We start from the raw sequence: 15,260 nt of genomic DNA, 5'->3' as shown, positions 1-15,260 counted from the left end.
TTAAAAACATTCTTTTCTCACTGTATAGGGATGTGTGTCTGAGAAGATTCATTAATGGCATCAAGATGACCTTGAGATCCTGGGTTGACATTTGGGCAGCAAGTATGTTAGCCTGTTGATTCCCTACACCATCTCTCTTCCCAGCACACACATCAGAGGATCAAGGATCATAGCAAACTTTTTACCATTGCTTCCAGGTGGAGAGAACACCATTAGGCAGAAACCACAGACCCTTATTAGAAGAACTGAAAATTTAATAGATATGGGAAGGCCATCCAAGTATAAACTTCTTAAGGGCAGATAATTTTGACCGTTTTTTTTAATGTTAGAATCATCACACCTAGAATAGTGCCTGATAATCAATTATAATTATATAAAGCATTTAATGAACTGATGAACCATCAGGGAAGATTTGTTGAACAATGAATTAGTATGCTATGCCTTGTGTAGTCACTCATGTTCAACTCTTTGCCACCCCATGGACCATAGCCTACCAGGCACCTCTGTCCATGGGGAGTCTCCAGCTACCACAGAATCACAAAAATACTGGAATGAGTAGACTATTCCCCCTCCAGGGAATCTTCTCAACCCAGGAATCAAACCAGGATCTTCTGATTTGGATTCTTTACCAGGGAAGCCCAGTGAATTATTAGTATAGCACTAAAAGGTGTTACTACTTCTTATCAAGGTAAGAATTCCAGAGCCTTGTCTTTCTTCAAGGCTTGGATGGTATATTAGGGCTTAAAAAAAAAAAAAAAAAAGGAACATTCAGGGTATAGAAACAAGCATTGGCCATAAGTAGCCTGGAATTTTATTTACCAACCTAAATCTCTGAATACTATGATTTTCACCTTTTTCCCTTGCCCACTGGGCTAGCCATTCTGTGATCCTATGTTGTGTTTCAAAGCTGCTCTGAGTTAGTATTGGTCACAGACAGTCCCTCAAGTTATGTCCTAGAAATGACTCTGGTACCTTCTATTGGAACCAAGCCTAGCTTTGCATGGTTTTAATTTTCTAAGCCCCTTACAACCAAGTAAGTGAAGTGGGTGTTGAAGTGAAAGCTGCTCTTAGTAATAGGAACTAAATCTAAATTATCAAAATCAGCATGCACATTTAGTGTCAAGTTACTATAATAAAATTAAGGCCCAGAACACTAGGCTAATGCATAAATCCCTTTTGGCTAAGATCAAGATTATCCCAAGAAACTTTCATATGGCTGAGGATTGATGGTGGACATTGAAATATAAGAGCTAAGATAAGAAGTAGGTGAGATCAACCCTGGGATTTCTTTGAAAGGAATGATGAAGCTCCAGTACTTTGGCCACCTCATGCGAAGAGTTGACTCATTGGAAAAGACTCTGATGCTGGGAGGGATTGGGGGCAGGAGGAGAAGGGGACAACAGAGGATGAGATGGCTGGATGGCATCACTGACTCGATGGATGTGAGTCTTGAGTGAACTCAGGGAGATGGTGATAGACAGGGAGGCCTGGCGTGCTGCAATTCATGGGGTAGCAAAGAGTCGGACACGACTGAGCAACTGAACTGAACTGAACTGATACAAGTTGATATAAACTCTGCTGCAGAAAATTTTATTTTATTCATTTATATCAGTTCCATTTGCTGAGCTTTATCATCAAACATGAATTCCCAGGTTTGAATAGAGGGGAGATCTGAGACAAGAACACCCAAGCAATATTTTGTCTTGCCAAATGATTTGAATCTTTCTGTTAGGATTCCCTCACTTCCATTATCACTGCCGTATTTACTCTTTAAAACCATGGTCCAATGAGGAGGAAAAAAACCTTCAGCACAGCTGAGCTGTATTGGCATTTAAAAAATGACCTATGATTGTAAGATAGATAAAATTAAACTTGAAGAAAATATAAACCACATATGAACTATACATTTCCCTAAGATTTGGCAACAAATCTATTCTGGTGAATATTAAAGTTGCTCTTATACAACTCAATTGGTCTTTCTGAGGTTTGGCTTCCCTGATGGCTTGGTGGATAAAGAATTCACGTATTATGCAGGAGACACAAGAGATGTGGGTTTGACCCCTGGTTGGGAAGATCCCCTGGAGAAGGGCATAGCAACCCACTACAGTATTCTTGCCTGGAAAATCCCATGAACTGAGGAACCCAGCAGGCTACAGTCCGAAGGGTGGTAAAGAGTTGGACACAATTGAGCTAGTATGCTCAATGCATGACAGTCTTTCTAAAATGGCAGCCCACTCCGGTATTGTTGCCTGGAAAATCCCATGGACAGAGGAGCCTGGTAGGCTGCAGTCCATGGGGTCGCAAAGAGTCGGACACGAACGACTGAGCGACTTCATTTTCACTTTCACTTTAGCACACATCAGAACAAAAGACTAGACTTAATTTTTGTGATTCAGTTTCCAACCACTGTTTGAACTTAGCAATCACTGTTTAAATAGCAAACATTTGTCGGAATCCTTACAGGTATCAAGCTTTATGCAAGGTTCTAAGCATACAATAATGAGAGGTCACTGCCTTTCCCATCAAAAAGTTGTCTGTGCTACCATGGACAGAACCACAAAATCAACTAAAAGGCAAGGCATGATATGACTTGAATTGGGAACTGAATTATCAAAATAATTACCAAATATGGCAGGTTTTGCGAAAATTAAGGTTTAAGATCAGAAGTAAAGAATCAGAGCATGAACTTACGGTTGCCAGAAGGAAGGATTTGGGGAAGGGATAGCCAGGGAGTTTGGGACGGACAGGTATACACTGCTATATTTAAAAAGAATAACCAACAATGACCTACTGTATAGCACAGGAATTCTGCTCAGTGTTATGTAGAAGCTTGGATGGGAGGGAGTTAGGGGGATAATTGATACTTGTACATGTATGGCTGAGTCCTTTTGCTGTCCACCTGAAACTATCACAATATTGTTAATCAGTTATACTCCAGTACAAAATTTAAAAGTTTTTTAAAAATGAAGGTTGAGATTCTTCTCATGGAACAGATCATTGGATACAGCAAATAGCCACTGGTAACATTTAAATTGCAGCAGGACTGGACTGTAATATCTGAGATAGAGCTGTTTTCTAAATCAGATCACATCAATTTTGAAAGTGGTTCTTTGGTTGTCAAAAAAAAATGTTGATTTAAAGGTTTATGTGATTTTGGCCATCTTTCTATTGTTTTATTTTAAATGACAAAAATTTCTTTTCTTTGGACAGGGATAATTAACATAGAGTCACAATTTTGACAGTGTTATAGCAATATTTTTAAACTTAATATTAATAATCCAGGGCCACAGTGACTTTAGATAATTTGCATTTAAGTTTTTTATAATCTCTTTGATTTCAAATGAGTAACCTATTGATAAAACACTGGACTATAGGTATGCAAAGTATTTGAAAGTTAAAATTTTAATAACAAATAGGTTCTACTGACCTTATTCTTTCTAAATCTCTAGAGATCAGGAATGAACAATGCAGTCAATTTGCAAATTTTTATTAAATATTCTCTGTACTATTTAGTGTTTTTCTTATTTTCAACAATAGATATATTTTCATTAAATATGTTTTCTCATATATTACATATATTTTCACTTCATTAAAAAGTTTATTTAAAGTTTCTTACAGGATGGCGTCACGTCCCGCTGCAGCCGCCATGGTTTCCCTGGCGACCGCTGTGCTCTCCGCGCCTGGGCGACGGAGATGCTGGCGAGGCGGCAGCGCGACCCACTCCAGTCCTTGCAGCGCCGCAGTCAGGAGCTGAAGCAGCAGGTACCGTCTGGTCGATGGGTTGCTTTTTGAGAGTCAACTGAAAGGAGCTCTAGAAGCAAGTAAAAGGAGAGATATGTACCAAAGATGTATCCAATTAAAACAGGCAATAGATGAAAATAAAAATGCTCTTCAAAAATTAAAAAAAGCTGATGAACCTGCACCTGTGGGAAATTACTATCAGAAGAAAGAAGAGGAGCACAATCTTTTGGATAAGCTTACCCACCAACTGCAGGAGCTTGCTGTGTCCATCAGCAGAGAAAATGTCACTGAAACTGGGGCACTCACTGAAAGAGAGGAAGAGGAGAATTCTGCTGAAGAAGATGAGGAAGAAGACGACGACGACGACGAAGAAAGTGAAGAAAGTAGGGGCGAGGATGAAGAAGCAGAAGAGGAAGAGGAAGAGAAACAGGAAGGTGAATCTCACCCAGAGGCCGCGAGCGGAGAATTCATTGCGCTGGGAGATTTTACGGCTCAGCAATTGGGGGACCTCACATTTAAAAAAGGAGAAATTCTCTGTATAATCAAAAAAAACTCTGATGGTTGGTGGATGGCTAAGAACGCCAAAGGAAACAAAGGCCTTGTTCCTAAAACCTACTTGGAGCCCTATAATAAAGAAGAAGGTCAAGAATCAAGTGAAGAAGGCAGTGAAGAGGATACAGAGTTAGGGGCTGAAACAGCAGAAGGAGCAGAGGTCAAGCAAAGAACCGATTCTCACTAGAGTGCTGTCCGGAAAGCCATCTCAGAGCAGATAAATACCGTCGATGTGCTGGCTGCAATGGGAGCTATTCCTGCCGGGTTCAGGCCTTCCACCCTCTTCCAGCTCCTGGAGGAAGGGAATCAATTTCGAGCAAGTTACTTCTTACAGCCAGAGCTCACACCTTCCCAACTGGCCTTCAGAGATCTAATGTGGGATGCAAAAACCGGCTCTATCAGGTCAAGACTGAGCCGTGTCTCCTTGATTCTGACTCTCTCTCTGGAGCTGCAAGATGATTCCTCTTCCAGGGGTGAGCATCCAAGTTCTGAGCAGACACGTGCGCCTCTGTCTGTTTGACGGCAGTGAGGTTCTGAGCAACATTCACACAGTCAGGGCCACGTGGCAACCTAAGAAGCCCCAAACATGGACCTTTTCTCCCCAGGTTACTGGCATCTTGCCCTGCCTGCTTGATGGCGACTGTTTCATCAGATCCAATTCTTCCTCTCCAGATCTTGGAATATTATTTGAACTTGGAATTTCTTATATTCACAATTCCACTGGTGAAAGAGGAGAGTTGAGCTGTGGCTGGGTGTTTCTGAAACTTTTTGACGCCACTGGAATTCCTATTCCAGCAAAGACTTACAAGCTCTTCTTGAACGGAGGCACCCCCTATGAAAAAGGCATTGAAGTGGACCCTTCAGTATCCAGAAGAGCACATGGTAGTGTTTTCCATCAGTTGATGACAATGAAGAGGCAGCCTCAACTTCTAGTCAAACTGAGATCTTTGAACAGAAGATCACGGAACACGCTAAGTCTACTACCAGAAACATTAATCGGAAGCATGTGCTGCGTTCATTTGTTGATATTTTATCGCCAGATTCTTGGAGATGTTCTCCTGAAAGACAGGATGAGCCTGAACAGTGCAGATTTAATTAGTAATCCAGTGCTGGCCACCTTCCCCAAGCTCTTGGAGGAGACAGACGTAATGGACGCACTCAGGAGTTCCTGGGCTGAGAAAGAGAGTACGTTAAAAAGATCAGAGAAGGGAGACAGGGAGCTCCTGAAGGCGGCGTTCCTGCTGGTTTACCACGACTGCGCGCTCCCCCTGCTGCACTCTGCGCTCCTGCCTCCGTCTAGATGGGCAGAGGAGGAGACTGAGGCTGCCCGGTGGAAGGGCATCGCCGACTTCCTCAAGCAAAACCAGGAAAATGAGGGCGCCCTCCAGGTTCTGCTGTCGCCGGAGGGGGTCCATGAACCTTTCGACATTTCCGAGCAGACCTATGACTTCTTGGGTGAGAAGAAAGAACCTAGCCTGACAGCAGTGGCCTTTGACCCTCAGCTTCCCGCTGAACCTGATAGACCCTCCACGGTGCCCTGCGTCACGTGGCCAAACTGGAACTAACGGCCCTGTCACTTTTCTGTACAGGCCACACTCTATAGGAAACATTTATCTGATAATTTGAACGTGTGTCACTACAGTAAAACAAATTTTTATAAGTAAAATTGTATAAGTTTAAAGAGATTTTTTTTTTTTTTTTCAAAAAACAACTGCTACTTTTCTTTTAAAATTGAGTATAGTATATTGAGGATGAGATGGTTAGATAGCATCACTGACTGAATGGACATGATGGACTGATGGCATGCTGCCATCCGTGGGGTCGTAAAGTGTCGAACACAACTTAGTGGCAGAACAACAGCAACATGGTTGATGTGAAATATGAAAGTTTCAGGTATACAACATAGTGATGAACACTTTTTAAAAATTATGTTCTATGTAAAGCTTTATAAAATAACTGGCTATATTCCCTGTGTTGTACAATAAAAAAAAAAATAATAAAGTTTCTTACAAACTTTCCTCACTTGGGAGCTAAATATTTCCTCTGTTTCTCTAACCATGAAACCATTTCACTTGTATTTGGCAAGACAAAAGTGAAGAGTTTTGTTGCAAGTCACTGTGAGAATGCATTCAACTGTCTAAATGTTTCTGAAACTTTTAAACTTGCTGTCCACACTTACATGGCATCACTGAGTAATCCTGGGAATTTTTGAATCCTGTTTCCTCATTTTTCTTATAAGATTCAGAAAAGAGAACTGACATACATAGGACCACATACTTCCTTAGTTTATGACAACAGTGGGGATATAACCCAGAATTTTAAGACATTTTTATTATAACACAGCTGTCTCTTTAATTAGTTATGAAATAATAACAGGTATCTTTTGAAACAAAAGTTGTAATTAAAAAATTCTTTATATCCCAGAAGTTTAAATAGATCTGTGATAAAAAGTGATATAAAATCTCAATGTTCTAATTTAGGATATACTAAGAAAATTGCGTTTAACATCAGTGTTTGACTTGAGTAATAAACAAGGTAGCATCTAATCTTAAGTCAGCATAATACCCTAATAATATATTACAGTTTTTTCAATCCATGAGCATTTAAAATTAATTTTTATTTAAGTATAGTTTCTTTACAAAGTTATGTTAGTTTCTGCTGTACAACAAAGTGAATCAGCTATACATGCCCCTCCTTTTTGGATTTCCTCCCATTTAGATCACCAAAGAGCAGAGTAGGGTTCCCTATGCTATACAGTAGGTTCTCACTTTTTTACCTGTTTTATACCAAGCAGTGTGTAAATGTCAATCCCAATTTCCCAGTTTATCCCACCCCCTCCCACCCTGGTATCCATTGATCCAGTCTCTGATCTGTGTCTTTATTTCTGCTTTGCAAATAAGTTCATCTGTATTGATTTTCTAGATTCTACATATAAGCAATATAATATGATATTCGTTTTTCATTTTCTGACTTACTTCACTCTATATGACAGTCTCTGATCTATCCACATTGCTGCAAATTCTACTATTTTATTCCTTTTTATGGTTTATATCAGCAAAAACAAGACTGGGAGCTGATCATGGCTCAGATCGTGAACTCCTTATTGTAAAATTCAGGCTTAAATTGAAGAAAGTAGGGAAAAACACTAGACCATTCAGGTATGACCCAAATCGAATCCCTTATGATTGTACAGTGGAAGTGACAAGTAGATTCAAGGGATTAGATCTGATAGACAGAACCTCTGAAGAACTATGGAGAGAGGTTTGTGACATTGTACAGGAGGCAGTGATCAAGACCATCCCCAAGAAAAAGAAATGCAAAAAGGGAAAATGGTTGTCTGAGGAGGCCTGACAAATAGCTGTGAAAAGAAGAGAAGCTAAAGGAAAATGAAAAAGGAAAGATATACCCATTTGAATGCAGATTTCCAAAGAATAGCAAGGAGAGATAAGAAAGCCTTTGCAGGGATCAGTGTAAAGAAATAGAGGAAAACAATAGAATGGAAAAGACTAGAGATCTCTTCAAGAAAATTACAGATACCAAGGGAACATTTCATGCAAAGATGGGCTCAATAAAGGACAGAAATGGTATGGACCTAACAGAAACAGAAGATATTAAGAAGAGGTGGCAAAAATACGCAGAAGAACTATACAAAAAAGATCTTTCTGACCCAGATAACCACGATGGTGTGATCACTCAGCTAGAGCCAGACACCCTAGAGTCTGAAGTCAAGTGGGCCTTAGGAAGCATCACTACAAACAAAGCTAGTGGAGGTGATGGAATTCCAGTTGAGCTATTTCAAATCCTGAAAGATGATGCTGTGAAAGTGCTGCACTCAATATGCCAGCAAATTTGGAAAACTCAGCAGTGGCCACAGGACAGGAAAAGGTCAGCTTTCATTCCAATCCCAAAGAAAGGCAATGCCAAAGAATGCTCAAACTACTGCACAATTGTACTCATCTCACATGCTAGTAAGGTAATGTTCAAAATTCTCCAAGCCAGGCTTCAACAGTATGTGAGCTGCAAACTTCCAGATGTTCAAACTGAATTTAGAAAAGGCAGAGGAACCAGAGATCAAATTGCCAACATCCGTTGGATCATTGAGAAAAACATCTCCTTTTGCTTTATTAACTACACCAAAGCCTTTGACTGTGTGGAACACAACAAACAGTGGAAAATTCTTAAAAAGAGGGGAATGCCAAACCACCTGACCTGCCCCCTGGGAAATCTGTATGCAGGTCAAGAAGCAACAATTGGAACTGGACATGGAACAACAGACTGGTTTCAAATCGGGAAAGGAGTACATCAAGGCTGTGTATTGTCACCCTGCTTATCTAACTTATATGCAGAGTACATCATGAGAAATGCTGGAATGGATGAATCACAAGTTGGAATCAGGATTGCTGGAGGAAATATCAATAACCTTAGATATGCAGATGACACCACCCTTATGGCAGAAAGTGAAGAAGAACTAAAGAGCCTCTGATGAAAGTGAAAGAGGAGAGTGAAAAAGTTGGCTTAAAGCTCAACATTCAGAAAACGAAGATCATGCCATCTGGTCCCATCACTTCATGGCAAATAGATGAGGAAACAATGGAAACAGTGAGAGACTTTATTTTGGGGGGCTCCAAAATCACTGCAGATGGTGGTTGCAGCCATGAAGTTAAAAGACGCTTACTCCTTGGAAGAAAAGCTATGACTAACCTAGACAGCATATTAAAAAGCAGAGACATTACTTTACCAACAAAGGTCCATCTAGTCAAAACTAGTTTTTTCAGTACTCATGTATGGATGTGAGAGCTGGACTATAAAGAAAGTTGAGCACCGAAGAATTGAAACTTTTGAACTGTGGTGTTGGAGAAGACTCTTGAGAGTCCCTTGGACTATAAGGAGATCCAACCAGTCCATCCTAAAGGAAATCAGTCCTGAATATTCATTGGAAGTACTCATGCTGAAGCTGAAACTCCAGTACTTTGACTAACTGATGCAAAGAACCAACTCATTGGAAAAGACCTTGATGCTGGGCAAGATTGAAGGCAGAAGGAGAAGGGAACGACGGAGGATGGTGTGGTTGGATGGCATCACCAACATGATGGACATGAGTTTGAGTAGGCTCAGGAGTTGGTGATGGACAGGGAAGCCTAGTGTGCTGCAGTCCGTGGGGTTACAAAGAGTGGGACATACCTGAGAGATTGAACTGAACTGAACTGTACCACATCTTTATCCATTCTTTCCTTGATGCGCATTTGTTTCCAGGTTTGGCTATTGCAAATAGTGCTGTGATGAACACTAGGGATATGTATGTCTTTTTGAATTATGGTATTCTCAAGGTATATGCCCAATAGTGGGATTGCTGGATCATATGGTACTTGTATTTTTAGTATTTTTTGTTTGTTTCTTTTTTTAAAAAAATATTTATTTATTTATTTTACTTTACAATACTGTATTTGTTTTGCCATACATTGACATGAATCCGCCACGGGTGTACATGAGTTCCCAATCCTGAACCCCCCTCCCATCACCCTCCCCATATCGTCTCTCTGGGTCATCCCAGTGCACCAGCCCCAAGCATCCTGCATCCTGTATCGAACCTAGACTGGCAATTCGTTTCTTACATAATAGTATACATGTTTCAATGCCATTCTCCCATATTTTTAGTGTTTTGAAGAACCTCCATAATGTTCTCCATAGTGGCTATATCAATTTACATTCCCACTGATAGGGTCGGAGAAGGCAATGGCACCCCACTCCAGTACTTACTCTTGCCTAGAAAATCCCATGGACGGAAGAGCCTGGTGGGCCGCAGTCCATGGGGTTGCTAAGAGTCGGACACAACTGAGCAACTTCACTTTCACTTTTCACTTTCATGCATTGGAGAAGGAAATGGCAACCCACTCCAGTGTTCTTGCCTGGAGAATCCCAGGGATGGGGGAGCCTCATGGGCTGCCGTCTATGGGGTTGCACAGAGTCAGACACGACTGTAGCAACTTAGCAGTAGCAGCAGCAACTGATACAGTAAGAGGGTTCTGTCTGCTTTACACCCTCTCCAGAATTTATTTTTGTAGATTTTTTCATGAGGGCCATTCTGACTGATCTGAGGTGATTGCAGTTTTGATTGGCACTTCTCTAATAATTAAATATGTTGAGCATCTTTTCATGTGTTTATTAGCCAACTGTATGTCTTCTTTGGAGAAATGTCTATTTAGGTCTCCCACTCATTTTTGATTGGGTTGCTTGTTGTTTTCCTATTAAGCTGCATGAGCCATTAGAATATTTTGGAGATTAATCCCTTGTCAGTTGCTTCATTTGCAAATATTTTCTCTCATTGTGAGGGTTGTCTTTCATCTAGTTTATAATTACCTTTGCTGTGCAATAGCTCCTAAGTTTTTCTAGGTCCCATTTGCTTATTTTGTTTTCAATTTCATCACTTCAGGAGGTGGGTCAAAATAGATCTTGCTGTGATTTATGTCAAAGAGTGTTCTGCCTATGTTTTCCTCTAAGTTTTATAGTATCTAGCCTTGCATTTAGGTCTTCAATCCATTTTGAGTTTATTTTTGTGTATGGTATTAGGGAGTATTCTAATTTCATTCTTTTACATGTAGCTCTCCAGTTTTCCCAGCACCACGTATTGAAGAGGCTGCCTTTTCTCCATTGTATATTCTTGCCTCCTTTGTCATAGATTAAGTGATCACAGCCACTTAACCTATGAGATAAACCCAGACATAAGTGTGTGGGTTTATCTCTGAGCTTTCTACCCTGTTAACTTCTGTTTTTTTGCACCAGCACCATACTGTGTTAATAATTGTAACTTTGTAGTATAATGTGATGCCAAGGAGCATGATTCTTCCAGCTCCATTTTTCTTTCTCAAGATATCTTTAGCTCTTCAGGGTCTTTTGTGTTTCCAAACAAATAACAAAACTTTTTGTTCTAATTCTGTGAAAAAGGCCCTTGGTAATTTGATAGGACTTGCATTGAATTGTTTAAAGTAATATAGTCATTTCACAAAATTGATTCTTCTAACCCAGGACATAAATATGTTTTAAACATTCCTGCTTGCAGAGCACTGTCTTACTTTACAGAGAAAATGGTTGGGGGAGTTGGAGAGGATTAAATGAAAGTAAAGGACATCATGTTTTTATTTAAATAAAACCTTCAATATAGAAGTGTGAACAAATAAACTAACTTTTTTGCCAATTAAAAAAAAAATGTTTGTTATTTGCTAAGATATAGTGAGAGACAAATAACTCCCTAACTTCTCTCTTTTCCTTGCATCCCAGGTTCCATTCCAAGTATAAATAATATACCTCAGTCTTAAAAAGAGTTCCAGAGTCTGATCTCTTACTACCTCTCCCATTAGGCATCAATTTAAAGATCTGGACTCCATTTTTGGGTGTTTGACTACTTACCCTTCCCTCTCGCCCTTCTTCCTCAGTGCTTTCCCTCCTTTGGCACCAGGGGAGAGACAAACCATGTATGGGAGCCTGCAGTTCAGTCCCCCTCTGACTAGCCTAAAGCAATGTCCTTTTCCTGCTCTAAGCCATTTTTGGACCATCTTGGGACGCCTACTCAGTTCTCTCCACAAACCTTATCATATAAGTAATATACGTTTCCATGCCCCCTCTTAATGTGTGATGGTGGGGTGAAGGGGTGAGCTGATAATCACGGCTGACATCTGAAATCAGTTTTCGACAGAGGTATATCCGAAGGAGTGACCACAACACATTATAACCCTTGTTTAAGCTACCACTGCCTCTTGCCTCAAGTATTGCAATAACCTATATTATTGGCCTCCCAACCTCAGCTCTTATCCAATTTTTGTCTATTTTTCATAGGGTAACCAGGGTAATGGGCTTCTCTGGTGGCTCAGATGGTAAAGAATCTGCCTCCAACAATAGGAGACCCCAGTTTAACCCCTGGATTGGGAAGATACCCTGGGGGAGGGTATGGCAACCCACTCCAGTATTCTCAGTTCAGTTCAGTTCAGTTGCTCAGTCGTGTCTGACCCTTTATGACTCCATGGACTGCAGAACATGGAGCTTCCCTGTGCATCACCAGCTCCCACAGCTTGCTCAAACTAATGCCCATCAAGTCGGTGATGCCATCCACCATCTCATCCTCTGTTGTCCCCTTCTCCTCCTGCCTTCAGTCTTGCCCAGCATCAGGGTCTTTCCCAGTGAGTCAGCTCTTTGCATCAGGGGGCCAAAGTATTGGAGTTTCAGCTTCAGCATGAGTACTTCCAATGAATATTCAGGACTGATTTCCTTTAGGATGGACTGGTTGGATCTCCTTGCAGTCCAAGGGACTCTCAAGAGTCTTCTCCAACATTGCAGTTCAAAAGCATCAATTCTTCAGTTCTCAGCTTTCTTTATAGTCCAGCTCTCACATCCATACATGACTACTGGAAAAACTGTAGTTTTGACTAGATGGACCTTTGTTTGTAAAGTAATGTCTCTGCTTTTTAATATGCTCTCTAGGTTGCTCATACCTTTTGTTCCAGGAGCAAGCATCTTTTAACTTCATGGCTGCAATCACCATCTGCAGTGATTTTGGGCACCAAAAAAAATAAAGTCTCTCACTATTTCCATTGTTTCCCCATCTATTTCCCATGAAATGATGAGGCTGGATGCCATGATCTTAGTTTTTTGAATGTTGAGTTTTAAGCTAACCTTTTCACTCTCCTCTTTCACTTTCATCAAAAGGCTCTTTAGTTCTTCTTCACTTTCCATCATAAGGGTGGTGTCATCTGAATATCTGAGGTTATTGATATTTCTCCCAGCAATCTTGATTCCAACTTGTACTTCATCCAGCCAGGCATTTTGCATCATATAATCTGAATATAAGTTAAATTAGCAGGGTGACAATATACAGCCTTGATATACTCCTTTCCCAATTTGGAATCAGTCCATTGTTCCTTGTCCAGTTCTAACTGTTGCTTCTTGACCTGAATACAGATTTCTTAGGAGGCAAGTAAGGTGGTCTGTTATCCCCATCTCTTGAAAAATTTTCCACAGTTGTGATCAACACAAAGGCTTTGGCATAGTCAATAAAGCAAAAGGAGATGTTTTTCTGGAAGTCTCTTGTTTTTGGTTGATCTAGTGGATGTTGGCAGTTTGATCTCTTGTTCCTCTGCCTTTTTAAATCCAGCTTGAACATCTGGAAGTTCACAGTTCACATATTGTTGAAGCCTGGCTTGGAGAATTTTGAGCGTTACTTTGCCAGTGTTTGAGATGAGTGCAAAGAATGTTCAAGCCACCTCACAATTGCACTCTGGTTCCTCTGCCTTTTCTAAATCCAGCTTCAACATCTGGAAGTTCCTGGTCTTATTCTGAGCATAATTTTTGCTATGCAAGAATTTCAATTGGCTTGCCACCTCTGCAAGGAATGTAAGGCTATAATCTTCAACTGAGAGCCATGAGCTGTGTTTACATTCAGTAGATGAGAAAGGAGAATGGCTGGGATCAGTTGGTCCTATTTTACATCAGGCACTGTGGTAATTAAATAGAATGATTATTCTACCAGTTGTTTTCTGAATGCTCCTATACTTTCTTTAGATTTCTGCCCTGCAATTTTCACATGGAGGGGCTTGCAGGATGCTATTTGGGAAGCTGCAGGTTGTCTCAACTGTTTTCTTTTTGTCTTATTGAGTTGACTTCCCATGTCAGTCCTTTAAAGCTAGTGGGAACCCTGTGTTTGCATCCCTTCCAAAGAGATGCAGTCTTACTGAAAGCTCATGAGAAAGGGTATGCATCGACTCTTCCTCCAAGCAAGATGGTTTCCACAGAAAACTACATGAAGTAAGTGCTCACAGGAACTTCAAGTTTTTACAGTTTAATCTTCCACATATTTCTTTTTGTTAAATCATAATTTAAGAAATAGATTCAAATCATTTTTAAATGCAAGACTCAAGTATGTGTGATGTGCTGACTAATAGCCCCCATGGAGATATGGTATTATTACACTTTAAACTTGTGCAATCCTGACACTGGATGTGAAATAAAAACATGGCTTTCTATCACCTTGCATTTGAATTAGTGACTTTTAATTCAATTTTTCATACTTAAGATTTGCCTTTATTTGTAACTCTTTTTGTGACACTTAGCATCCTATGTCTTTATACTTTTACATCTACCATTTTTTATCATGCTATGTCTGGTATTGAAAGCTAGTCTTCCCCAGACTGTAAGCTGCTTGAAGGCAAGGAAGATATTTTTGTGTCATCTCCTTAACAGTGGGCTATATCCTTCACCAATCGAAAATTTCTCTACATGGTGTAAGTCAGCACCCAGGGCTTCTTAGCCTCCATCCCAACTTTCTCTCTATTGAAATATAGTCACTATAAACACAATAATAATCTTTAGTCAACCCCCAGATGTCAAAGTAACTCATATTAGGGGCAGAGAGGGCAATACCTCTAGCAGTAAAATTCCATACCTCATACTTAACCCTGGTTCCATCAGCTGTTTTTAGTTAGTGGGGTGAGGCCAAGTTCTCCATCAGGAGGGTCAGTGGCTGTTCTCACCATGTTATTAGATTCATATATTCTTGTGAATTTTTATTTTCTTTTTATGGACTGTCTCTCTTCATCTCTAATAATGCTCTCTTTTTTTTTTTACAGTCTTAACATCATCTGATGGTGACTTGTTTAAGTGTCTGTATTATAGATTGTTTCCCTACATTTGTCTTCAATCTTCTGTCTAAAGTATATCTATAGTAAACAGCATACACTTGCTTTTTCCTTTTATAACCAGCGAGAAAACTTGACTTATTACAACATGATGAGAATGGTGACTTTTCCCCATTCCCCTAGCTAGCTGTAATGCTACAAGTTTAGAACTTTTAATCTGTTTCACTCCCTTCTCATTTGTGTCTGTGTGTATCTGTTACTCTTTTTATGTGAAAAAATATCACTTCATAGTCTTCTGGCTTCTATCATTTCTCTGCCATATTAAAGCAGTCAAAATACATCCCT

The 15,260-nt window shown here is 40.2% G+C and overlaps 1 pseudogene; it reads left to right on the top strand.

Moving 5' to 3' along the window:
- Window positions 1–3,693: 3,693 nt before the first annotated feature.
- Window positions 3,694–5,882, top strand: LOC120857915 (annotated as a pseudogene).
- The last annotated feature ends 9,378 nt before the right edge of the window (window positions 5,883–15,260 follow it).

This window comes from Oryx dammah, unplaced genomic scaffold, assembly GCF_014754425.2.
Source record: "Oryx dammah isolate SB20612 unplaced genomic scaffold, SCBI_Odam_1.1 HiC_scaffold_29, whole genome shotgun sequence".
Classification (NCBI taxonomy): Eukaryota; Metazoa; Chordata; class Mammalia; order Artiodactyla; family Bovidae; genus Oryx; species Oryx dammah.
This window is presented reverse-complemented; position numbering and strand designations above follow the sequence as displayed.